The sequence below is a fragment of the Passer domesticus genome, chromosome 14 (assembly GCF_036417665.1).
Source record: "Passer domesticus isolate bPasDom1 chromosome 14, bPasDom1.hap1, whole genome shotgun sequence".
Taxonomy (NCBI): domain Eukaryota; kingdom Metazoa; phylum Chordata; class Aves; order Passeriformes; family Passeridae; genus Passer; species Passer domesticus.
The window spans coordinates 16,029,740-16,055,378 of NC_087487.1; the positions used below are offsets into that span (position 1 = coordinate 16,029,740).

Here is a 25,639-nt window from a genome sequence, read left to right on the forward strand (position 1 = left end):
TGTGGAACGAGGAAGACCAAACTCTTGGTTGGCTGAGTAGAGCTTCTTTAAATTCTCACTGAAAAACACCAGGACTAAAAATTGTCAAACTGTAAAGTTGTTGCAGGATGTGATACAATGCAATCAACAGCACAGCTGATTTTAAAAAATGAAGCTGCTGTGGTGCTTTCTTTAAATTAGAGCTATTGTTGAGGGGTGGGACGGTTTCAGAAAGAAGGAAGATACAGGATAGAGATTGGAAGAGAGGGCTGGAATAGTTTTGGGGATATTTTAAATGAATTAAGATACTAATGAATAGGTATGCAACCTTCCTTTACTTCCATATGCCTATACAAATATTTCCATGGATTTCATAGACAGTTTTCTTCAAGGTGGTGAATTTAATCCAAAACATGAGTGGAAAATACACGGGATCCATTCTGCCATCCTCCTCACAGTGAGCATTTTTATAGTTTGCACCCTTTGGGCATAATCTGAGCAGGAACAGGGCAGGAGGGGCAGAATTGCTGATGGTAGAGTTTGATGAATGTAAGGCTAAAGGGGTGAAGCCACTCCTTATTTTACAGTGTGATGGGTGACACTAGAAAAAAAACACACAGGAACTCTGCCTCTTGTAAACTGAATACCCAAAGCCAAGCACCAAAGAAAGTAATATGGAAATCAACTCCTGCACCCAGAAAAACATTGCTTGAATAAAACCCCCAAATTGGTGTTAACTCTTGGGTATTTGTCAGCCCAAAGCTGGAAGTGTTTCCTTTGTGCTTGAGTGTATATGACTTTTCTTCACTCACGGGAATGCATTCGAAGACCATCCTGGAAAAAGTTCCAATTGGCAAAAGTGGAAATGAAATATATATTTTCAGAGGATAAAAATGTTACAAGCATCTACAAACAAGTGGCAGAGAGTTTGATATAGTAAGAAAATGACCACCCATGACCTTGCTCCGATTCAGTTCGACTTCTCACTTACTTAAAACCACATTTCTTTTTATATGTCAGGTTATATATTTTACTCAGTGAAATGTTTGGTTTATTTAAAAAATATAGAACTATAGCCAGTTTCACCGTCCAATTTTTCTTAGAGCACCCACTCCAGTCAGCGTGCTCCTCTGCAATGAATAAATCCAGCAGTAAATTATGTATGATTCAAACACACACACAGAGATTTATATTTATGCTTACAATGTCAGTATAATTTTACAGTCAAGACACAGTACATATACTCTGCTGTAAGTACTAGCTTGATATAGTAAACTCAAAAGAGCACGTTGGGGGTTAGCAGTTAGAGCTGAAAGTGAAAATCAAGAAACAGCAGTAGGAGTGCTTTTGTCTTCAGCATGCTCTTCAAGATGTGAGATGCTCCAGTGGGTGGGAGACCTATGCACCACCCCCCCAATTCTGGGGATAACCCCAGCAGATATGCTTTACAATTACCTTTTCTTAAAATGCCAATTAACCCTTTCAGGGTTTTGTGGCATACTGTGAGCAAGCAGGAGAGGGGCACTCATTTATCCCTTATATTGAACATCAAAACCAATTATAAGGGGATTGGGGTGGGAGGAACAGGTCTTGTGCTACTGGAGATGTATCTGGAGTGCTTCCTGGGTTTATCCTTGTGGTTTTTAACACTTAGGAGGGTCTGCAGTTGCAGTTAAAAATACACTAAAAGTTAAAAGAAAAATAAGTAAAAACCTACAGATAAAGGCATCACTTCACTAAATGAAATAGAAAAAAAAGGGCTTTAATTCTCTTTGGCAATATTGTTTTACATGTTAAATCTTACCAGCTCACAAGGCAATGACAATTTTAATTTTATCAAATGTTCTAGTGTTTATGCTCACAAAAAGTAGCCACTGGTGTAAATTAAGCCTTAACTCTATCAAAGTAATTAATACCAGGCCACAGGCAGACTGAAATTTTGTAATAAAAATAACCCAAAAATATTAAGGTTCTTAGGGGAAATAGAGTAGTACTAGGATGAAATAGAATGAAATATTGCTAGAATAAACCTAGAATGGCATTAATTAACCTGAAGATTAACTTAGCCCATTTAAATATGTTTTGCTACTTGGACTCTGATCCTTCAAGTCTCACATGGAGATTGACTTTTCCATGGGGTCTCATTAGGGTAAGCGTTACTGAGTGTGAGTAAAGGTGAGGGAAGCAGTTGTGTTGGGAGTAACTTGTCACATTTAGGCATCATACACAGTGGCTTGTGGATTTTTTTGGATGCATTTGGTTTGTAAGTTGTTGGACAACTTTGTGAGTTTGTTATATTATTATTAATATTAACAAAGGTGAGACAGAAAGGGTGCTACATTTATAAAGCATTTTTTTGATACATAAGTAGGTAATATTTTAAAATTTCTGGTAGCTTCCCTTAAACTGTATCCATAACGTTTCCACATCCCATACCTTCTGGGGTCAGAGGAAAGAGCAAGACCCTGATGTTTCTGATCACAAAACCTGCTATCTTCTGATTCAGGGTAAAACACTCCACAGAAGCTCTGTGATTGCTAATAACTGAGGTCAGGCTGACTGTTTGAGTCAGGAAGAGATGATGCATATGGAACTGGCTGGTTGCAAGCTTTGAAGGAAAAGCTGGACTGTGACAACTTCTGTTGAGCTGGAACAGAAAGAATATGGGAAGATGTAGACTGTGGGTGTCTGCATTGGCAGCTTCACCTCCTGGAAATGATTCCCAGGCTCCCATTAAGACAGGATGAGTATCACCCTCACCAGAGGATGCAGCTGTGCTCTGTTCAGATTTCTCCACACATTCAGCTTGGAGCAGAGGGAATTTGGCTGAAATAGATGAAACTACACAAGGTATGAATTGGACCTGGACCAGTGAAAGGAAGGTGGCAATTAGGTGGATTTTTGAGTAAAATAACTTCATTTAGCTCAGTTGCATCCAGAATATTTGCTTGTCTTTGTAGAAGTGCAGTTTTCAGCTTGTCTTTGCTATTGGATCAGGATCTCAAATGAGTTCAGGATATGTTTTCCTTCTTGTCTTAGAAGACTCAAGGCTGAGCACTACCAAGCAGCAGGAAATCAATGCCCTCTTCTACACTGAATATCGTAGCCAGTGTTAAGTCTTCAAAGGTAGATTCTTCAGTTATTTGTTATGCAAACACAAACTGTTGCTGATGCTCTGAAAGGAGAATTTTCATTATCAAGTTTTTGCAGTCAGCAATCATCACATACTAGACAACAAGTGAGAGCTAACATTGGCTTTGTGAGACATTGAACATAATGAAAAGGTAAAATACACAAAAGTCATCAAAATAGCCATGATGACACCAAAGGCTGTCTTTGTGATACCTGCATTTTGAGAAGTGCAGCACCTACTGAATGGGAGATTTGCAAGCATTTAAGCATTTAGAAAAGATTATGTACCTGTCCTTTATATACACATATGTATTTATACCTGGTTGAGCAATTAGGTTTATATAAACATACATATGCCAGTTCTGAACTGCATGTGAGATTGTTTACTGTACACATTAGACACACATCTTTAAAATAAAATAGCTTTTGTCTTGGTTACATATATGTACCTTTGCTCTATCCAAGTCTCTGCCCTTTACCTGCTGAGCAGGAGGGTGAGGGAAAGGGATTTAATACAAAGCAGAGAAAGTGCTATTAATGTCCTGAAGGAAGGAAGGAAGCAGTGTCTATCACTGTTTAAATTGCTTTCTGGATGTCCAGATGTAGCGCAGCAGCAGAACTCTGGGTGATTGTACACACTGCCTATGGTGCAGCAGTGAGGTAGAGCAGGGTAAAGGAAGTATAGCTTCAGCAGCCCCTGACAGTGCAGGTAGAGAAATAGGGGTCTGCTATAATGATTTCCCATGGAGGTGAGTGCTAATCAAGAGGGGAAAAAGAACCTCTGAAGGTCATCACCAAGGAAAATTACATGCTATGCTTTTTCTGGCATCCAAGTCTGATCACAATGCTCAAGAAAATAGCAGGAAGAGATGTGTACTGGGCACACACACCTATGAGCATTGGTTTGCTGTGTACTACATAATAATACCTGGGGTTTTCAGCACCTGGGGTTATAATGGGTTCTCTTTGGACAGGCAGAGCAGAGGAGGATGAGATGTTTGGGTCATGTCTTGCAGAGAGAGGGTGAGAGCCTGAAGATGGTGATTCTGCAAGATTGAATAACACAAACATAACTATAGGGTGGGAGGGCTGCTGTGGCAGTCGAAACATCCCTGATGGGTACTTGCAGGTTAACCAGACAATGAAGAGACTTGGGGAACACTTACCATTATGCCATTAGCAGTCTTATATTGTGTAATTGATACCTTTACATCATTGCTTAATTTGTGCTTCACAAGTTTTTAGCCAGGTTTCCATCTGCCTTTTTATTTTCTATTTCCTTAAAATATTATTTAATGATACTATGTTTGTATTTTTCACACAATGCCTTTGTGTGTGATACTCAGATTATTTTTTGACTTCCGAGTTATGTGACTTTTTAATCTGTTTGTCTTAATTGTTCTTGAAATCATTGTGCACCCTACAGAGAACTCTGTTTAAAAAAAACCCTGTGGGATTATCTTTAACTCCAAAAATATATAAAGATCACCAGGCACTAGCACTAACTGTGTCATAAATTCTGAGTCTCTTCATGATATTCCTCCTCTAATGATTCTGATTTTTAACCAGTTAACAAAAAAAAAAAGTTAAAATAAACAGATTTTATTGGGCTACTGAATTTGTACATGTTTTAGAAACATAAAACATGTGTTAATAAAGGCACTTTAAAGAGAATACTACAATATATTATATAAATTATTTTCTCAGTTCTCTATCCTGATAAAAGTCACAGGTGGCAACTAATCTGGAAAGCAAAGTTGAGCAGAAAGGAAAGGTACAGTTTTCCTTCTTGTCTAGAAAAAGCTTTGTACAATCTTAATGAAAGACAGTTTCTTCTGGGGAAGAAATGCTAATGTGAAATTTTCTCTTTCTCTCAACACAGTCATACATTAGAGATATTTGTAGCAGTGGAGCTACAGACTGCAATAGGTGGATGGATATTTACCCAAGAAAATTTGAGCCATGCCCTTTCATTTTCAGAGAGCTGCTACCTAATCTCAGTGTAGCATCAAGACAAAGGACACATCATTCCGTTTGCGCCTGCCCTGAACAAAAAAAAAAAAAAGAAAAAAAAGCAGGGGGGAAGGACTTGTGGGGGGAGAAAAAAACCTACAACGCTCTCTGAATGCTATTAGAATAATGGTCTGGGGAAAATAAAAAGATAAAATACAAATTTCACTCCGATCTGGGTTGGATTACTTCCCCATGCCCCTGCCTTTATTGGGCGATTTGGAGTTTCATTAGAATTCAGAATTCCTGCAGAAAGAAAAACCACAGTGGCACGGACTTCTCTTTCAAGGGGATTGCAGGCTGACCCATCAAAATGAAAAGGCTCAATGTTTTGCTGACAGGTCCCTGAGCAGGCCTGAGTGACAGCTTCATTTCAGCACTTCGCAGATGAGATTTGAATTGGGGGGTGGAGGAGGTGGTAGGAGAGAGACTTTGTTCCCTAAAAAGTGTCAGTGTCAAACTCTGCAGTTCAAGTTCTAGTGTCTGAGGTACAAAACCGAGTCAGAAATCATCTCTGACTTGCCTGCTTCCCAATTTATTATTAATGTGTCTCTAATATTAGCACGCATGGAGCTTCATTTAAATCCTAGAGTTCATGTCGAGTGTGCGTTGTTCCTTTTATTGGAAATAAAAAAAAAGGTAGAAGGAGATGGATTAAAGTACAGTGAACTGTTGTATAATGTCTGCATCAAAGATTACTTAGTGGCATTTTTCTGTTGTGATAGTCAAAACATAAGTGAGAGCTTGATCCCACCTCTTGTCTGTGGGAATACCAATTTTTTTCTTATAAATTTACCTGGGTCTTTTTTCCTGCAAAATAAATTTGAATATTTGATAAATAAATTTGGATATAAATTTGAAGGCATTCTCAGTTCAGTAGCAGCTTTGTGTCTACTTCACAATATCCTAAATGAGAAACTTTTTATTGTTTATCTCAATAGAAAAAAAGGTAAAAACTTGGCAAACCTGTCCCTGCCATCCAGGCAAAGGGAACCAGAGGAGCAGCTCAGCCTCCTCGTATAAGGGAAGTAAAACTCATTCACTTCTTACTTGTTCCCTTACTAAAAGTTGATTTGCTATCTGCAGGGCCATTAGCAAATTTTATTTTCTAAAAGTTTGTTTAAATTTCAGGTATCAGTTACTGATATTCACATCTTTTATCTTCCTTTTCCTCCTGTCTTGTGCATATTGATGCGTACCTTGGCGCGAGTACAAAATCCAGCTGGTGGAGTTTGCTTTTAGGAGCCATCAAAACAAAGTTAACCTAATTTTTCAGAAAATATTGGAGAAATTAAGTTTCAAAATGCAGATCTTCAAAGTAACATTGATCCTTATACCTTATTCCTATACCTTAGAAGTCATCTCCTCAATAACTGTGTCAAACTGAGATATTATTCCATAGCACAAAGCTGTTCTTCAGAATCAAACAGAATTTTATGTATTGCATTCACTTTGGAACATATTCCTCTCTAATTTATATTGATGGAAAGCTGTAGTAACTTCAGCAAAAGTTCAGGCTTTACCATCTAGGTAGGAAAAGTTTTGGGCTAAGAAAGAAGCATATTAGGCTCTACTTGTGATGTGAATGTGATGAACAGGGCTGTATTAGTGTTGTGGGATTGTGTTTCTGTTGAATGCAACAGCCAATAATGGCATAAAATCCGTGTGAATGATCAGAGTGTATCTTGCACCATCCCAAGAAAGCTCCATCTTGTAAAGTTTTGCTAATTGTTCATGGTTTGCTTTTCCTTGAAGAAGTGTCTGCATTCCAAAATAGAGAGCAAAGACATTAGAACTGCAACGCCTCCCAAAACAAAATTTACATCTTGTCCTGCTTTTACATTTTAAGAAATCTTACTGTCTTTAAATTCTTATGTTTTACTGAGCATGGAGAAAAAACTTGCTATGCTCAAAACAAGCCTCCTTGTGTAAAAGGCAAGCGTCTGTTATGGAGAAGGAAATAATTCTTCCCTGTGATCCCAGGGAAGCCCTGCATTATATTCCTTATATACTTTGATACTTATTTTTATAATCAAGTTTTTTTTCTCTTGGGAAACTCGGGGACCAATTTCAGTTCTGAAACCAAAAGGTCTAGTAGCCTCAACACTCACCTGTCCCAGGGAAGAATTTGATTTTAGACATCTAAAAGGATCAACTCAGCACTATCCTAGTTTTGAGATTAAATATGCAATGAGGGGAAAAAAAAGTTCAACATAGAAGTAAAAATTCTCTTTTTGAAATCAGTGTATGAGTTTAACTGGCGTTTTAATAGCAATGACAAAGGGCACATATAGAAAAATTCCTTAAAATTTAAAATTTTATGTTGCGCTTTATGAGAATCTACCTTGATACTCCAAGATATTTTTCAAGCACTGGGGGTAAAAACAGAATACTGAGAACAGTAAGGTAAATGCTTAGAGAAACACAGAGTTAGAAGAGGAATATAAAATCTGAAAATTAAGAAAAACAGATCAAATCCAGTTAGGGTAAGGCATGTACTGCTTAATGGAGAATTGTGTTACTTGGATCTTGTAAAGCCAGAATGGACAAAATATTAGTAAATTGCACTGGGGAAAAAAATCCTCTGCTGATTGAATTGACCTTCATGTCCTTTGCACAACTTCAAAAAAAAGTACCAATATCACGTATGAGCAGCCACAGCAGCTGAAGCCTGTGCTGGGGATTTGTCAGGATTCAGCTGTGGGTCGGTGGCAAGGCTGGGTGAGTTGAACCTGCTGCCAGTTCAGGGTGCTGCCAAAACTGCTGGTTTATTCAAGCACTGTGCTGAGAAATTTGTGCTCTGTTGACTTTTCCTTGCTCCCTGTGTTTGGTAGAAGCTGGAAAGTGCTTCTGGAAGTTGTGTGCTGTGGTTTGTGAGCATGTGCCTGAGCTCATGAGGGAGGGAGGGCAGGAGAGGACTTGGCACTGCATGTCCCTTGTCTGAACACCCATCCCCTTGTTTTCTTTTCCACTCTTCCTCCAAACTTGCCCTCCTCTTCCACATGCTCATTGAAACCAATTTGGGTAAATCTTGTGTGCTAAAGGAGAATTTGAAGCAGTGAGGTGGGCAAAGTTGAAGGAGATACCTGCAAGCTGTGCTCCTGACTCAGCCTCATCACTAATGCCAGGTCACAGAGGTGGCTGCAGGGACACACCTGTGCTTGACCTGGGCTGGATCTGTTCTGCTTTATCCTTTGTGTAGTCCCCCACCCTGTTTCAACAGGGATGCCCTTCTGAGGAAGGTAATTCAGAGAGACTTAAAAATGTGTGTGCTGTAGTGCCATTGTAATGTATTAGCTGGTTTATTTTTAGAACAATCTAGCTGCACTGTGCTTTTATCATTGAAACTGTAGATGTGGAGTCTGCCAAGGGAAAGCAGGGGTCTTTTTTGGGATTTTTGAGGATCGGAGATACTCAATCAGCTCAGGTGTGACAAATATTTCATAAAGAGCTTCCAGAAGAGAATAGATATGATGAAAGACTGTTGTAGAGGAGTTGCTTGAGGAAAGGTACTTATGTAATTATGAAAGTTAAGACCAGCAGCATGCTATTAAAAAGCTTAAATGAAAACATTTACCTGGACACTGACTCTTCATATGAATAAGCTGTGCAGACATTTAGGCCCCAACATCAGCCTGACATATAAGCAGAGGTACTCTTCCTTAAGCATGGGAAGTTCTTCTTCCTTAAGTAGTTTTTGCAATACAATCTATTTCCCACAAACAGAACTATTAAAAGTATTGAACTTCTAGTTTCTCATTACACTGTCTTCAGCTGACATCCTGACCCATCTCATGCTTTCCTTGCAGCACTTCTCAGCAAGGAACTACCATCTCACGTTGGCATCTTTGGGTGTGACGTAAGCCAAGAACAAAAATCCCCATCCAGTTTTACCACATCATCAATTTTGCTGACACTCCATTGTTCATAAAGCACCAAAATGCAACTCTTGCTTTCAAACTCTTTCCTTGAGTTCAACACGATAATGAATGTGAAGGGTTTGCATGGAGGTGGCAAAACTTTTTTTTATTTCCCCCCCCTTTTTTTTTTCTCCAGGTTCACACCAGATAGGCATTTTTTACAGCCTGAAAGGGGATGTTTTCTTTTGTTAATAGCTTACAATCAGATGAAAGGACTCATCACTCTATTTTAGTGCTCCACCACATGGCGTGTATCTTTTATAAATTACAGGCTGGCGTTGTGTGCACTGGGGGAGAGAAAGGTTGGTTTTCTTGCTGTGAGCCATCCTGCCTAATTGTCGTATGCAAATAAAAGCAATTATAAGGCTTTTAGGGTGAAGGGATGACAGCTGAGTTTGGCAGTTGAGGAGGCCTCACCCACCTTGTTGTCATAGCAACAGGGAGGAAAAGGACAAAATGGTGTGTATACAGTGGAAACATTTATTTTGGTTAAAGAATTAAAAATACATATACTGCTGTTAGCATGCAACATCAATATGTGTAATGAATGGGTTTGTTTAAAACATTAGAGAAATTAAACTGTATTTATTCCTTGGCCCTTTAAATGATCCTTGTCATCTAACTACCATTTACAAACCATCACTTGTGATTTTATCTGCTACTTTTAAAGTTATGAACAGATCATAACAATCCAGTCAATAATTAGGAGATTACAAGTTTCTGTGTTTTAGTGCATCTATTTCAATGTTGCCAGACCCGGAGCTGCATGAAGGAGAGGGACATTCAGTGGTGTGTCCGTGAAGGGGAAACAGTGAAAAATAATAACCTATTAGCAGTCCATAAAGTTCAATATAAAATATGTTTGTGCTAAAGTGTTAAACAAGTAGAACAAATAGCGTGCTACTAGCATACAAAATTAAAACGAGTCACAAATGGATATTTTCTATGGCAATTTATTTCACAATTACTCTTGTGGAAGCTTTCATGAATTAAATATGAGTTCTATCTTGAAATTAGGTGTTATAAGGCTAAATTACAAGAGGCAGCCAGTAATTGAGGTGGCTGAAACACGGGGTCTAGTGAACTAATCTCTTGCTGTGCCACGTGGCTGTCCCCTCGCCAATGGGAAACCTCCCCATGACAAAAACAGAGGCAGCTGAGAAAAATTGATTTCTCATCTGAGCCATATTTGATAGCTTTTGAAATCGAAAATTGAAATTAACTAACCTAAGCCCCATTGTAACAAAAGAGCAAATTAAATATGCAACATGGCTTCCTATTGGCAGCAAGAGGGCCTGCCAAGGTAAATTTGTAAATAGAGTTTAAGATGCAATCCTCCCCCCTCCTCTTTTTCCTTTCAGTGCAAAAAGTATAAGTCTGCAATAGCTTAATAAATTATTTATAAAAAAAAAATTCATCAGCTGCGAATGGCCACTGTGGTTAAGGTCTTCCATGGAGAAAATCATTGCATTAGAAGAGCTCATTGAATGAAGCAGAATTAAAATTATCCACAGTCATCCCTGAGCTTGGAATAAACTGTACATGAAGAGACTATGTTTTCTTCTCAAGAAAAGTTTTATGAATGGAAGTTTATTAAAAAAAAAAAAAAGGCAAAAAACCCTCACCCCAAACCAGACCAGTCATTTAGACTTTACAGATAGCTAGGGCTCAGATACACATTTTTATTCTTTCTTTTCATTAACCCCAAACAATAATGGCATAATGGCTATTTGAGCTTGGTGGAGTATCCACATGCTTGCCTTTTGTCTTGCTTTTACACATCCTAAGACGTTACAAAGGATTCTGACAGTGAATGCTAATGATTCAAAAGGTGCTTCTGCAGAGCTGTGGATTTATAGTGGGATTCCCTGAAATGAAGGCAGCCAACAAAATCAGTGATGCCATGCTCTAAATACTGTTTTCTGTCCTTTTAAAAGGAGAAGGGGGGGGAGGGATAGAAACAAACACAGCCAAGACATCAGCCCTCAGCATTCCTCTCTTACAGGGTTTCTGCTTTTCTCTGCCCAGATTTGCATGGGAAAACAAATGATTTCATTCCAATACTTGAGCAGAAGCGTGTATAAAGATATAGAGCCAGATCCCTGTCTGCATAAATCAGGATAGCTTCTTTAACTTCAGAGGATTTATGCTACTCTATATCATCTGAAGATCTATCTCATGAAATTGTTCCACTTTCCTGCCGAGGCTGTTCAGATCTGAACTGTATAAAATCTAGTGACAACTGTAATGGAGGATATTACACTTAGCCTGTCTGTCATCCCAGGGATCTTGTAAAATCATTTTCTGTTCTAATTTATTACTTTTAGTGTCAATCAGCTGCCGACAAGCTGAGTAACATCATTAGGCATTGAGTTCATCTACTCAGCACTTTTTAAATGCAGTTTAAGTAGTTGTCTCATTATGTGTAGTAGGACAGAAAGTCAAGGTTCAAGGAGTTTTCCTTTTTGGCAGAGATATTGTTGAAGCCTCTGCTATTATCTTTGAAGGAAAAAACTCCCCAAGAAAATAGCTCTTTTTTATTTTTTGGAAAAGAAAAAAAAAAAAAAAGAAAAGGCAGCAGAGAAATGCATTAAAATTCAGGACAGAAACTTTGGTGATGATTTCCCACTGCTTCACTTTGTATTTACCTCAGATGCATGAGTTGAAAGGTGTGAGGATGGAGAGAGTCAGTGATGAATCGGGGATTTTGTGTAATGTGGAGCTGATGGCTTCCAGCCATGAACTAATAAGTGGTTGGGGTTCATCTCCTTACTGAGAGCCTGCTATTGCTGTGCTGAGGATACAATGGGTGGAAATAAACCGTGCACCAATCCTGTAACAGAAAACATTGATTTCACCAGCCCCTGAGTAGAGCATGATTTTACTGAACACTATTCTGAATCACAGGTATCTCCACAGCACCAACTGTGGCGAGGTAAGAGTCAAACTGCTGCAAGTTTGCTCAGAATAATTTTTAGGGCTGGTTTTAAAAGAAAATATGAGTATCAAAATGTCAGGGCAGACAGTAAAAGCCCTCCAGCTTCATCCCCTACTAGAAACCTGAGGGTTTGACTCAGGGCTAGAACCCAAAGAGGGGCCTCAAGGCTGTCCCTCAGAAGCTCCCTCAGCCACTTCCCAGCAGCAGTCCATGTCAGAAGATAATGTTCCCTTGTCAGTCTTACATGAAGTTCTGCTGCATCTGAATACTGTTCTTCTGACTGTGTCCAGATAACAAACTGTTTGTCTTAAAAAGTCCCAAAGCTGCTAAGATGTAGTGACTCAAGGACAGTTAAGAGTGATTGCTCTTTTTGGGAAGCCCCAACTCATGGGTGTAGCATGAAGCTGAAAAGGAGAAATGCAGGGCTGGGCCGGATGGTGACCATGTGATTTTTCTCTCTATAACAGGCAGGATGTGGCTATTTCATCCCTATTTCTTGTATAGTTTTATGTTGTTTGATTAGGGAGACAAAGTAATCATCCTTTTGCAGTGGAATTGAATTTACCAAAGTTTAGAACAGGCTAATTTCAGCCTGGAACAAGTGGTTAAACTGGTGGAATGAGGTCAGGAGGGGACAACTTTGATAGTGTGAGTGACTACTTAGGATTTTACTATCTTATTTTCTTGCAAGCCAGGGGAAGAAGAGCAAGTTGTGTCATGTAGAAGTAGCACAGGGAAAGGGTACTGCATGTCTTCTAAAGGATGCTGGGAATATGCTCCTTTGATGGAGTAGTGGAAAATATTTTGCAAGTGGTTTATTGTGCTCATGCTGAATTGATTATTTCATCAGGGAAGTTGAGAATTCCATTGCATCATAGTGTGGCTGAAGCTTTTTCTAAATGCATTTTGTTTTATAAATAAAAATAAATTTAAAAAGTTTTTTACCAGTTCTATCTAAAGCTGTTGGGCCACAACCATTCCTAATTAATAATGGTATCAAATATGTGTGGTATGATGTTCCTGTTAAATAGAAGGAAAGAAGGTAATATCAAACACCAAATATGCTGAAAAGCATTCCCAGTTCACAGAAAATTATTGTTGATTTAAAGTCCAGGCTCCCTCCCCTTGGTGAACTGTCTTATATGACATTCTGTACATTTTAGATGTAGTTACCAAAGCTAGCAGCTTTCATGGTATCCATCCAACAGGATATTGTAGTCAGAGTGCCAGTAATTCTAGGAAGCATAAAAAAATGTTTTAGAGGATGTTTAGTCAGAAGAAAATCACAGCAGAGGCAAATCTGAACTGTTTGAGCAAAAGGAAAATTTCCTGCCTAACTGTAGAACAAATTCTACAAATAATTGCACCTACTGGACAAGTTAGATAAGGATGCAGTACACATTTTAAAATAGTAATCTTGAGACTGCATATGTAGCTGTAGAGTGCATATGGGTGCATCCTGCTATAAGTAGTATCTTTGTATATAACATGTGAATGGCTCACTTTGAGCTTACCTTTAAAGATAATCCTTTTTAAACATTTTTATTTTATTTTATTAGGTAAATCATCAGAATTAGGAGAATGTTAATATATGGCAACAGTTATATAGTGGAAGGGCATCTCTTTCTGCATCCAGGAGTGTAATTCTCTTAATAGGCACAATATTCAGGTTGCAAACTCCTAAATTAGACTTCAGACTGGAATATATTCGAACAGATTTAATATGAATAATTTGGCTTATATGTGTACGTCAAGGTAAGCAAATGAGAATGGGGGGAGTCTCATTTTTTCAACTCAGTTGCTTCAAATTGAGTCATAGCTTTGTGCTTTATATAGCAACAAGGCCCTGATTAAGCACTTAAGCATGTGCTTAAGGTTAAGCATGTGATTAAGTGCTTTGCTGACCTAGGGCTTAAGTACCCTGTAAAGCATTGGAAAAATGAATAAATCAAATTTAGGTCAAATCCAGCCCTCTGCCACACACCTATGGTAAGAGCAGAGCAGGGGGGAAGAAACTTTGCCTCCAGAGTCTGCAGGGAGCAGGGCAGGATTACAGGCTGGCATTGCAGAGAGCCTGGGGCTGTGCCAGCCCCTGCCCGGGAGGGCTCTGCCAGCTCCCGAGCTGCCTGGCACACACTCTGGCAGCCACAGCAGCCCAGGCTCTGTGCTCTTTGCAGAGCAGCATTTATTCCGTGCTGCAGGGCATGTCCTGCCCTGACCCGGTGGCCCTGCTCCTGCAAGGATGCTCCACGCTGCTCCTCTCTGCCTGTCCTCCTCACCTTCCACCCTGGGAGGGGAACGCTGCAGGAGTCGGAATTTCCTTTGGGGATAAACAGCAGGGACATCTGGCTTAGCCTGGTGTGGGATTTGGATGTCCAGTGTAGATGTGGGTGCTGGAATCTGCTCTGGAGGTCTCTGCCCGAGGGATGGTCCCACCTCCCACAAGGATGCACCAAACACCTGCTTTGGTGGCTGATGGTGACAAAGGGAAACAGGGACTGTATTGATGGAAAATGGCCAGGCATTAAAGAAAAAGGGAGGGGTTCTTTATAGATGAGCATTCCCAGAACTGCTGGACATTGTTATGAAGCTGCCTGGACTTCTGTGATCTGGCATTCAAAACCGCAATGAAAAAAGATATTTTTGACTTTGTTATTTTCTTAGTCAAAATAAGCCACTGCAGGATGTGCTTAAAAAACATTTGTGAAATTTTACAAAACCTGTTTTGATAGTTACAGCATTCAATGTGCTGGAGAAAGGTAAAGCAAAGACAGATCTATAGAGGGCCTCAAAGATGAGGACAAGGTGAAATTTAATGGACACAGATCAAGGAAAAAAGGGATCTAAAAAAAAGTCATCGCTCCTATTGAGAATATTATTGTGCCACTTTAAACATTTTGATTCTCTCTTCTTTCTTATCCCTGTCTAAAACCTGACTTTTCTCTGGAAGGAAAAAAAAAAAAATCTTTCAAACTCCATAACTTCCACATAGTGGACAAGAGGAACACATCGTGTGCTGTCGCTGCAGAGTTATCCTCTCCAGTACCACCTACAGTGGAAGTCTAGCTGCAGGCTAGAGTTATACAATATCACAGAGAGAGATTAAGCATTACATTTATTGTGGTTGCTGGAAGGGAATATTATTGCTGTTTCAGTGGAGAGATTTATAGCAATACTTAATGAATGCTACTAGTTTCTTATCAGTTGGTAACCATACACATGTGCATGTGGAAATATTGCATTAAGTCTTAACAGAAACCTCGGAAAAAGTTGGATATTGGTGTTTGTGGCAGATTTGGCAGCATAATGGAACTGTGGTAGTATAATGACATGGTTTTGTCAGGTTGGGCATATGATGTTGGATAGAATACAGGCAAAATTAGCCTGATTGGTTTTAGGCATTTTCCAAATGAAGAAATTCTTTGTCATTTATCCTTGGGAATGTGCAGTGTGTTATAGTTATCAGTCTCAGTCTATTTTTATGAAAATATCATAGGTCAGAAACAGTTCAGAAACTAAACGCAAATTAAAAAAAAATACAAAGCTTTTGGTGATATTTTCCATTTTAGCTCTATTTAAATCAGAGTTATATGTGAGTCATCAGCAAAATAGCAACTATTAAGATGGATCAGAAAGATGTGAAACTTAGGAGTTCCTGGAAAAAAAATTATTCAAATTTTATTGTAATCAAGCTGATCTGCTGGCACCTATTCCTGGTTTTTATGTTGTAGTGAGCCCTAATGAGAAGCCAAAAGGTAGCAGTCAGTGCAGAGAATTGACTTTTCCCTCTCCAGAATCTTCACTTAGAAGCACTAAACACTGAGCATCCCAATAAATCTGTGAGAAAAAAAACTTATTTAAATTCTTTTAGATATAACATTTATTCTGCCCTCTGACTGGGTGCATTAATATTCTATGATCATGCACAGATAGCTGCATGGTAAATACATATTTGTACATTGAGCTGAAGTGAAGTTTTCATTAAGCTGATCACAGGCAAATTATTAGGCTTAGAAGCAGCTTTTTATGTCTCAGAGCAACATCTCCAAGTTCATGACTGGTATCAAGAGTCATTCACTTGAATGCTTGTAGGTGCAGGTTTTTTTCCTTCAGGAAGAGAGATTTATTACAAGATCCTGCTATTGAAACCTCAGTCAAGATTAGGTGTAAAGACAACACAGAATAGGTAAATAGCATCTCTGGTACTCGCCATCAAAGGATGTGATAGAGTATTCTCAGATGGAACAGACAGGTCTGATATTGCATATTAGTGGAGTTAAAGATAGATGAGGTATTGAAAATATTCATGCCTCTGCAGTGATGGAGAGGAGGCAGAAGCTTTTGGCTTGGATGTTTTAGATAATTAAGAGCAACAAAAGATTATGTTGGAAGCAGATTTGCTGCAGATAGTACATTCTTACTAGAAAAATGGGATATCTTGTATAGTGGTCTGATGGCCCTTTTTCTTCTCTCTTTTAAAAGGAAAGAGCACTTCTATCTTCTAACTGAATTGTAGGATGCATAATCAGACTCATGGCAAGTAATGAAATGACTTTTCCTCCTCTAATAATATTCGTTCCAGAATTTATCAGAATTTTGCAACAGTACTTGCAGTCTGAGATAACTATTGCATAGATGCATTCCAAAATGTGGATAAAAGAAATCTACTGTATCATGGAATTATTAAAGAGAATGTGAGTGTATAAATTAATTTGACTACTGTTGAATAAAAGCACCTCATTTTATTGAACTTCCATCACCTTTTTCTAAATGGTAGTGAAGTGGTAATTAAGACAGGCTAATTATATATTATTGTAAAATGTACATTTGTTATTAATTTTGTGATGTGTATGCTTTTTTTTTTCTGTCTGCATTTTTTTTCATAAACTCTCTGCTATGACTTACCTTTGGGGATAAAAGGCTGGGGCTTGATGCTGGAGGCATCTGTGAATGGGGATTATAAAAGCTGCTTCCATAAATTGTAGACTGTGCTCTCTCCCTGCATTACATTTCCTTTCCTGGAAAGTGTTCACAGTTATGTCCCAGAGTGAAGCTTCCTGGCTGTTTGTGGTCCTTTGTTGGTCCTTTATTGGTCCTTCCTGGTCTGTGGTCCTTTATTGGTCTGTGGGGCCACCAACTAAAGGTGTGTCACCAAGTGTAGATGTGATCTTGCTGGGTGACAGCATTACTGCCTCTCTCTTTGAGCACCAAAGACATCCTGTAGAACAGGAAAAATCCTTTTTTGGTGGTTGTTTTTTTTTTTTTTTGCCAAAACCTGCATGTGGAAAGCTCCAAGAAATGTTGAGGACTGGACATTCCCAACTAGTCAGAAACCAGCTCCACACAATACAGACTCAGAAACATGATGGGCTTCTTTTTGCTTTAAAATTATAGAGTGAAAATAAACTAAAATCCCAAAATAATGTTCTGCAGGGTCTCCTGCACCTATAGATGTCTGCAAAGTCCCCTGTGCCATAAGGAGCAAGGTGGAGGAGTAGCTGTGCTCAGCTCTACTCTCAAGGATAGGCTGAGATGCTTCCCAGAGGTGTGCAGGTGATGAAGCCATGGCATTGTTACCTGTTGGTGACTGTCATCACTCACAGCTGTGTCACAGACCTGCTCTTAGAGGAGTCCACGTGAGTGGTCGTTATTGATCTATTAATGTAAAAATTATCAGTGTTTTTCCTGAGCAAATTCTCAGGAAGTGCCATTTCAGACCTAGGATGGGCCAAATAGACAGGAAGATAAATTAGACACAATTTTTATGTTGTAGTTAAGAATATGTAGCCTAGCGCTTTACATGATTAGTTGTTTAAGCACAGATAGAAAATTTTGATGTAATTTAGAAAGAAATTAGACTTTATAACATTTCACACCATCTATGCATAGGAAATGCAGACGTATCTTTTAGTGTTTACTTACTAAAGATGCAAATTGTTTGTCTAAATAATAAAATATTTAAGGTTGGAATTCATCTTTTTAATTAAAATTTTCCCAAGGCAAGTAAGATTACTGCAGCATGGAGAGATTTGCAGATACTTGTGTAATGTGTTTTTTATAATGCTGATGGTGCCAGACAAAGTCAGTTATGTGCCACTCTTGTTGTCTGTTATTAATATTTTTGTATCAATGATGAGAAGAGCAGCAGCAATGATTGCAGTCGATGAGCCACAATAAATAGCAGCAAATGCATTCTAACCTCTGACTCTGTGACAAACAGCATGGGTACTATCTGCAGCTCTGGTTTTAATTTCAATGGCATCAAAGGGAAACTCAAGAGCTTCGGAAAATAACTCTGGCACCATGGCTTAGATGAAATAAAATCCTTACCCACAGACATAAATTACCATGGGAATAAAAAGACTACACCAAAATGGCATAGTTTCATAATGCTCTTAAATCAAGAAATAGAGGACAGTGAGCACAGCTTCCAAATTACAACAGTCACACTGCTTGATGAGTGGCTTTTTTTTGGCACTGGCTGACCTAACAAGTTTCTTCAAGAAGTGGTGCTTGGTGGCATGTGCTCAGATTGTGTGGGGAAATTCAGCAGGATGGCACTCCCATTTAATGAGAATTAATTCCCAGCACGCATTAAAAAGGTATTTTCACAGTTCTGACTGCAGTGTTGCACTGCAGGCACACATGTTCTGTGAACAGGATGCTTTGTTGGACTTTCATTGCCACTGAACTCATTGAATTTGAAGCTGCATGTAATTACTTTAAGGCATAGTAAATCCTGCTCACCTTACCAGTGATGGCACTCCAAGAGCTACTGTATTTGCAGTCAAAGCCAAGACAACATTGCAGCAGTCTGCAAGGTGCTGGTCAAAGCTTTTTGCAGAGGGAGGCACACACATACAGGTCTATGTGTTGTTACAGCAGCTGCAGAGTCTTCTCCACTAGAATTAGTAATATTTCTTATCTGGAAGATCCTCACATCTTATTCCTTATTCTCTCCTCACTTTATGGGATTTTTTAATTTTTTAATTTTTTTTTTGTCTAGTCTAGGGGGCTTGACAAGCTGACCTGGCTGTTCTGGGATTGGCAATGTATTGGTATTCAGACCAAGCTCTGATCACCAAGATGGTCATTGCAGTTCTGACAATACTTTCACATGCATAGAAGAGGGAGAAAACCCACTTCTGACTGTATTATCTTGTATTAATACATGCTGACTGATGTTAATGAATCATGTTGGTGTCTAATGAAATCACTTCTTCATTACTGCAAGAGGAATGGGGCCAATTCCACTCTGGCATGGATCCCGTTTGTGGCACCTGTATTGATGGTTCAGTCTGGCTTCCCATGAGAAGCTAAAATTTCAGCACAGTTCTTGATCATCTTCAAATGCACTCAGACACAAGTGAGCTATTAATGTATTACTGTTGTTATTTGTAAGTCTTTTAGTTACTCCCTGAAGTTTTTAATGCATCATTTTGAAAACTTCTGTGTAAAATTCCTCATGTGAAACAAACCAGAGCTCACTGGTGCTGCAGTCTCCAGTTGATCTACTCAAGGTTCTGAGAATCCAGTGGCTCAGAACAGATTTTCATTATTGCAGTGAGAAGCCCCTCTGTATCTCCTATCTCATTTTTGGGGGTTTTAAATGTCTGATAATCATAGAAATCAGTTTTCTGCCTGAGTCATAGAAATAGTGCTGGTTGCCAGACACACTTAAAAGGAAGTGACCACTGAACCTGATTTTTCAGTCTTAAGAAGGTTTTTTGGCAGGTTTTCAGTGCAGCTTCCACAGACGTGAGTCTTCACACAGAGGACCAAAAACCCCATGTTTAAGTTCATCTTGTGGACTTCTTTCAAGAAGTAAGGGGTTCTGGTACCCTTTTTTTTTTTATTTCAAGGGGGAAAAAGTCTTTTGATATTTTTATTCCTTCAAAAAATGATATCAAAAGAAGAATAAGAAAGGACAAAGGCAGAAAAAAAATAAACCTGGTATTCTTTTCTTTAGTGATAGAAGAGAATCCTGTTTTGACCACTGTACTTGAAAAAAAGTTCCTCCTCAAAACACTGGGGAAAAAGTGGACATTTATTTTGAACTGTAGGAAAACTAGTTTTCTTCTGGAAAGTTAAAAGCATTTATCTTTGGAAAAATACTTGTCAAAGTCTGTAGGAGAGAAAAAAAAAAGACAAAAGCCTGTATCACTTCAGATTTTTGACTAGATCTTGAGATACAGGTGGTTTTTAGAAAGCACAGGTGAGGAGTGGGAGTATATGAAAACTCACCTTTGCTCTCTTGTAATAGTCTCTTGTTCCAAGCTGGAAGATGGCTCTAACTTCTACCAACATCAAATAGCACCTGGCCCATTCTGTCTATGCCTGCTGCTCCCCACAGGCCATCTGTGATCTGCATACCACCCTTTGCAATTATTGATACAGTGAATAATTACTTCTGATGTTAGATATAGCTCCAACTTTCCATTAAAAAGAAAAGACACAGATGAGGTATCCTCTCTGGAATTCTTGGTGCCAGAAGTAGAAGTAACCTGGCAGGTCAGAAGGTGTCCAGGTTGACACATGCTGCATTCAGTCAAGAGACTTGACTTGTCCTCGCTTCAGGCTCAGGACACCTTTTGTGAGACTGCTTTTGATCTAAAAGGCTGATGAAAAGACCCTGAGTGATCTGAATCCTCTGGTGCTTGTAATTTTGTGCTGAGCTGGTCAGCAGAATACACCCTTCCAATAAACAAGGGAAAATCACAATTTGTCTTCTGTAAGTAGGAATTGATGACTTACTAATTTTCTTTCATAAACCTAGTGCTTGTGTGGAAATGTTTTAGGTAAATATATTTTATAGTACTCAGTCTTCCCTTGATTCTGTTTAAGGCTGACTACTTGCTGTATACTGGAGTAGGTCTTTCAGCTTTTCCTTTATTGTGTGAGGCAGTTTAGAGAATCCCAGTCAGTATATCCTCCTAAAATATGTGACCCACACTGTCCAGAGATTTCAAACTTCATGAGTAATTTGATTTAAGAATAAGTGAATGCCATGGGGAGAATCACTACCAAATCACATTGTGGAAGGTGAAGTGCAGAGGCTGCATTTACTCTGCTGTGCAGCACCAACCTGTAGATAAGTGGAAGAAAGGCCTGTCTGTTTTGGTTAGGTTTTGGAGCTTCCTCAGAGCTTTCTTTGCACTTCTGGCTCAGTAGGGCTGCCCCAGCAGTTTCCCTCTAATTTGATGTTATGACCAACAAAACCCACAAGGCTGCCGTTGTAAAGTTTCCCAACACAGTTGTCCACAAATATATATGGAATCACAGGCACTATGAAATTCAGCTGGCATTCTTGAAAGTGAAAATCTTGCCTGAAAAAGCAACTAAACATGAGGTGGTAGATCATGTCCACTTTCACTCTTGAGGTTCACTGGCTCGGATTACAGAGTGTTTTGTCAGAAAGACCAAGGAAATTCACAGGCCATACAGAATTGAAGTCTGGCAGAAGAAAGTTCCCAAGCTTCAAGCCAGCACAATAACATTTATGCACAGGAAAACAATGTTGAATCCCATGGATTCAATATGGGCAGCATAAAACAAACAAGTAGGGCGTTTTATGAAATCTTACTCTAGTCTGGTTTTTAAATAGTTGCAGGTTGTAAAGGTTCTAAAGAAAATCTATAGAGCTGCAGATAGAAAACAAGGTATTTCTCTTTTGGTCAGGATATTTGCTTAGATTTTAGCACAGAATTAGCCTTAAGAAATCTCCATGTTTATGTCATGCTAAATATTCAAGGAAGAAGAGGCTGGAATTGCTGTTGACTGTCACTAGGAGAGATGGTCTGATGTGTTTTGTAAATGACTGGGTAAAACAGGTTCTGCTCCAGCAATCTTGATTCTTCCAGGTCCAAACTGGGCCAGTTCCTTAGCACCCAGAACTGTGGGGTGGGAGGGGATCATATAAGTTTGGTTTTTACTCCTTTCATTAGTGATACAGTTCATGCTGCAGACTAACCTGGGGGTATTGCATGTAATAAATGAGCACATACAATGGTGATTTAATTACACATAGCCCTTTCCACTCAGCTACACACCTCATTCCTTGGTCTTACACTGACTCCAAAGGCAGAATTCATTATCTGATTGGTCAAAGTGCTGCTCTGGGCCCATTGCTTACTTAGCAGAATAGATGTGAGTTAAAAGGAGAATGAGGGGCTATTTCTATGTGGGCTGGGTTTTTATTATTTTAAAATTTAAATAAGAGTCTGAATCGCCATAATATAAAGAGACCAAAATCAAACAACCATGGTTCATTCCAGTGCTTTGATTTTTATACCCATGCATGTTTAAAAAAAAGAAAAAAAGGAAAACTAAACATGTGTGCTGCCTTTTAATAAAGATCATATTAAAAATTCAATAAATAGCAATATCTCTGATCTCTTAACAAAAGCGTCTGGTGTACAGGAAATTAAATGAAAAAAAAACTTGTTAATCCTTTTTGATTTCTGTACATGGTAGCTGGAAGCAGAATTCTTTAACTCGCAGGATTCTCTTTTTGTCCTCCCTCTTTTACATTTCTTCTCCTTTTTTTTCTTTTTTTTTTTTTTTTTAATCTTCTCCAGCACAAACGTTGTCTGGGTAACCTCAGTGTAAATGCAGTCTGTTTCTCTGATACATTTAAAAAATAAATAATAAAAGAATAATAATAATAGTAAAAAAAAAAAAAGAAAAAAGCTGTCGTGTCATTGTCTCATCCCTGTGGCCTTGCTGTGAGGGATCTGTCTCGAACCAGGTGATAACCTGATAGACTTTATCTTGTCTTTTCTGGGCCTCCCTGAAGCCTGCCAACACTTCGGCTGGCTGTTAGGCATTTTAAATATCCCCCATGAGCCCTAACCTTACCCCTTTTCTCTTCTTGTCATCTGGAATGTCTCAGAGCTGTCAGAGGCTTGTTGCTTATTGATGTTTCCGTGTGTTTTATGTCTTTTCTGAGATATGACAGCCCCTGACACAGTGCTGATTTCAATCAGCCGGCTTCTGGAGAGGCCTAAGATTTTGTCCTCGCGCGGTCCCAGCCGCCAGCGCACTTCAGAGGCCTCCATCTAATGAAAATGTTTCAGCAGGCAGAATAAAGGCCTGCTGCTCAACAAACAGCAGCTGATGAATTCACAAGACCAAAAAAAAAAAAAAAAGAAGAAGAAAAAAAAAAAAAAGAAGAGGAGGAAACCCTCCCCCCCGCCCCAACCCCTCTGCCTTTGTTATAAGAAAAGCAAGAGGAGAGAGTGACCTCCCGAGCCAAAGGTTTTGACACTGAATCAAATCCCTTTAGGCCTGAACTGGCAGGCTGAGCCCAGCATTGGATTACTTTATCACATCTTAGAGTGACGCTTGTATGTACCTCAGGACACCCTACGTGTAAAGAGTGGATATTTTACCCCCCTTGCTTATTAAGTCAAGTCTTAGTGTCTGGTGGGAAGGGAAGGTCTATCTGACAGAGCACCAGGAGGGGAAGGAAGCACATCCTCACTAAAAGCAGGCAGGGAGATGATTTGCATGGAGAAACCTCTTTGAAAGCAAGCAGGTCGTGGGCTTGGCTTGAAGTCACTGTAGGGGAACAGATATTTTTATTCACGATCAGCTGAAAAAGAGAACAAGCTTTGAGGTGACGTAGAGCATTTGCTTTGTGGGTTTTGGTCGGGTCTTTTAGGCAGCATGGAGCCACCTGCCCACCCTGACTGCTCCCAGCTGCTGTTTGTATTCCCTTTGTCACCCAACCCCGGGTAGCAATGCTGCTTCTCATGGCTCCTTTCTGCACCTCTAACAGGGAGAGCTGCCAAGGCAACGCTCATCCTCCACCTGGTTCTCCTCTTGTAGGATTCCCTCGCATCATCCCAGGCAGCCCCATGCCTTTCAAGGCACTATCTGAAGCCCCATAGATTCCCTAATCCCCCCATTCCAGCTGAAGTTGCGCTTCTGTGAGGCATCACTGTTACTCAGGCTCTGGTGTGTGCATCAGGAGTCAGCCCTGCCGTGCAAGGTGCAGAATGGGCGCAGCAGGAAAGTGCAGCAGCTGCAGCACCACCCCGAGTTCCTGATGCCAATGCTGTGGTCATTTCCTCCAGGATGTACAGCCCATGTTATGCACTTTATCTCTGTAATGAAGCCCTGTGATTTTGTTTTTTTAAAAGAGGGATTTTACCTATCTGAGCCTGAGCTATGGGATTAGGTTCATCAGCAGGTGAGATGTGTCAAGGTTCATGTTTACTTCTTTATTTATGTGAGTTTGGTTGGGTTTCTTGCTGTTTGTTTTTGCATGGAGGAAAAACAATCTTTCCCTGTTCATCTAACTAACTAAATAAACACAGCCCACCCCACTTTTGAACAATATCAGTGAAATTCATATCTGCAGTGACTCAGATGGTTTTGTTAATAACAGAAAGCTCACAGTGTAGCCTGATTCTGTCCTTCGGATGGGAGGCTTTAATCCCGAGTCTTATTTTTCACAGCATTCAGCTACTGGTTTTTGAGCAACAAATTACATCCATGCCTCCAAGCCAAACAAGGAGTGAAAATTTCTATTTAAAAAAATGTGGAAATAATACTGTCTATCTACCTACAGTTCAATTCCATTTTTAAAGTGCTTTGATATTTTTAACAATATTAATATAATAACAGCAGCATGTGCCTATTGGATTAGTCTGTATTTTATAACTTGGTATCCAATTTCTCCCTTGTTTCCTGCAGGACTGTCACTATTAATTTCTACTCCCATTTTTTCCGTCAGTGTGAACATTGTCATTGGACTATTGTTTGTAAGTGATAAGCAGCCGCTAGTATTATTATTATTTCACTCCTGCTTGTTGAGCATCAACAAATCTACCAAAAATATTAAAAATTTGGTGGAAGTTTAACCCTCTCTTTACCAGATATTCCCCTTTTCTTCAGCTCAAAGGCGCATACTTGCTACTGTATTATCCAAGAATGAAAAAATAGGAAACTAGTAGAAAAGCAATCTGTCACACAGAAAAAAAAAATACCTCAGGGGGTGAAGAATGCCTTCACAGTATGGCTTTAAGGTTTTAATTTATATTGGTCCTGACTCATGACACAGCCAGAGCAAGCCCGGGCCTGGGAGTCAGGTCTCCCAGTGACCCTTGCAGAGACTGGTGGGGAGAGAGATGTCAGCTGAAAACTCCCAGGGATCACAGGCCTGCCAAGCGCTTTGGAAATGACTGCCAATTTGGCCTAGTCTCAGCTGAACACATGCCCAAGAGGGAGGGAATGCCAGTAATAAAGCAGTTTAGAGGGGAAAGATATTTCTTTTGCGCTCCCAAACCTTTCCAGCCTTTTTCTGTGACAATATGGTTTGTATCTATGGGTGCTCTTTTAGACATACCTGCATGCATGTGTGTACACTCCCCTTCAAAACCAGACACATTCTGCAAAGTAATCCATGAGGTTGATGCCCTTTCTGTGCTCACTATGCAGCCAACCAACCCCTCTTTAATTTCAGAAGATAACAACAATAGCAGTGAGTGAATTCCAAAACACCCACACTCAAATCTCTGCAGGCATTTGTGGTGCAGAACAGGTGAATACCAAAGACACCAGCAAACCCCATCCTGTGAAATTTAGGTAAAAATATATTCTGATTTTTCAATGATGGGAGACAGTGTAAAACTGTAAAAAGATATGACTTTTGTTA

The 25,639-nt window shown here is 39.4% G+C and overlaps 2 long non-coding RNA genes across 2 annotated transcripts in view; one reads left to right on the plus strand and one right to left on the minus strand.

Moving 5' to 3' along the window:
- LOC135280989 (uncharacterized) overlaps window positions 1–25,639 on the plus strand; it is a 96,289-nt gene that overhangs the window by 45,000 nt on the left and 25,650 nt on the right. The window lies entirely within an intron of this gene.
- On the minus strand, window positions 1,191–23,099 carry LOC135280782 (uncharacterized). The gene is made up of 3 exons (XR_010347624.1): window positions 22,837–23,099; window positions 16,885–17,197; window positions 1,191–3,154 (listed from the first exon to the last, which is right to left on the minus strand). It is a non-coding gene; the product is annotated as an uncharacterized LOC135280782 (long non-coding RNA).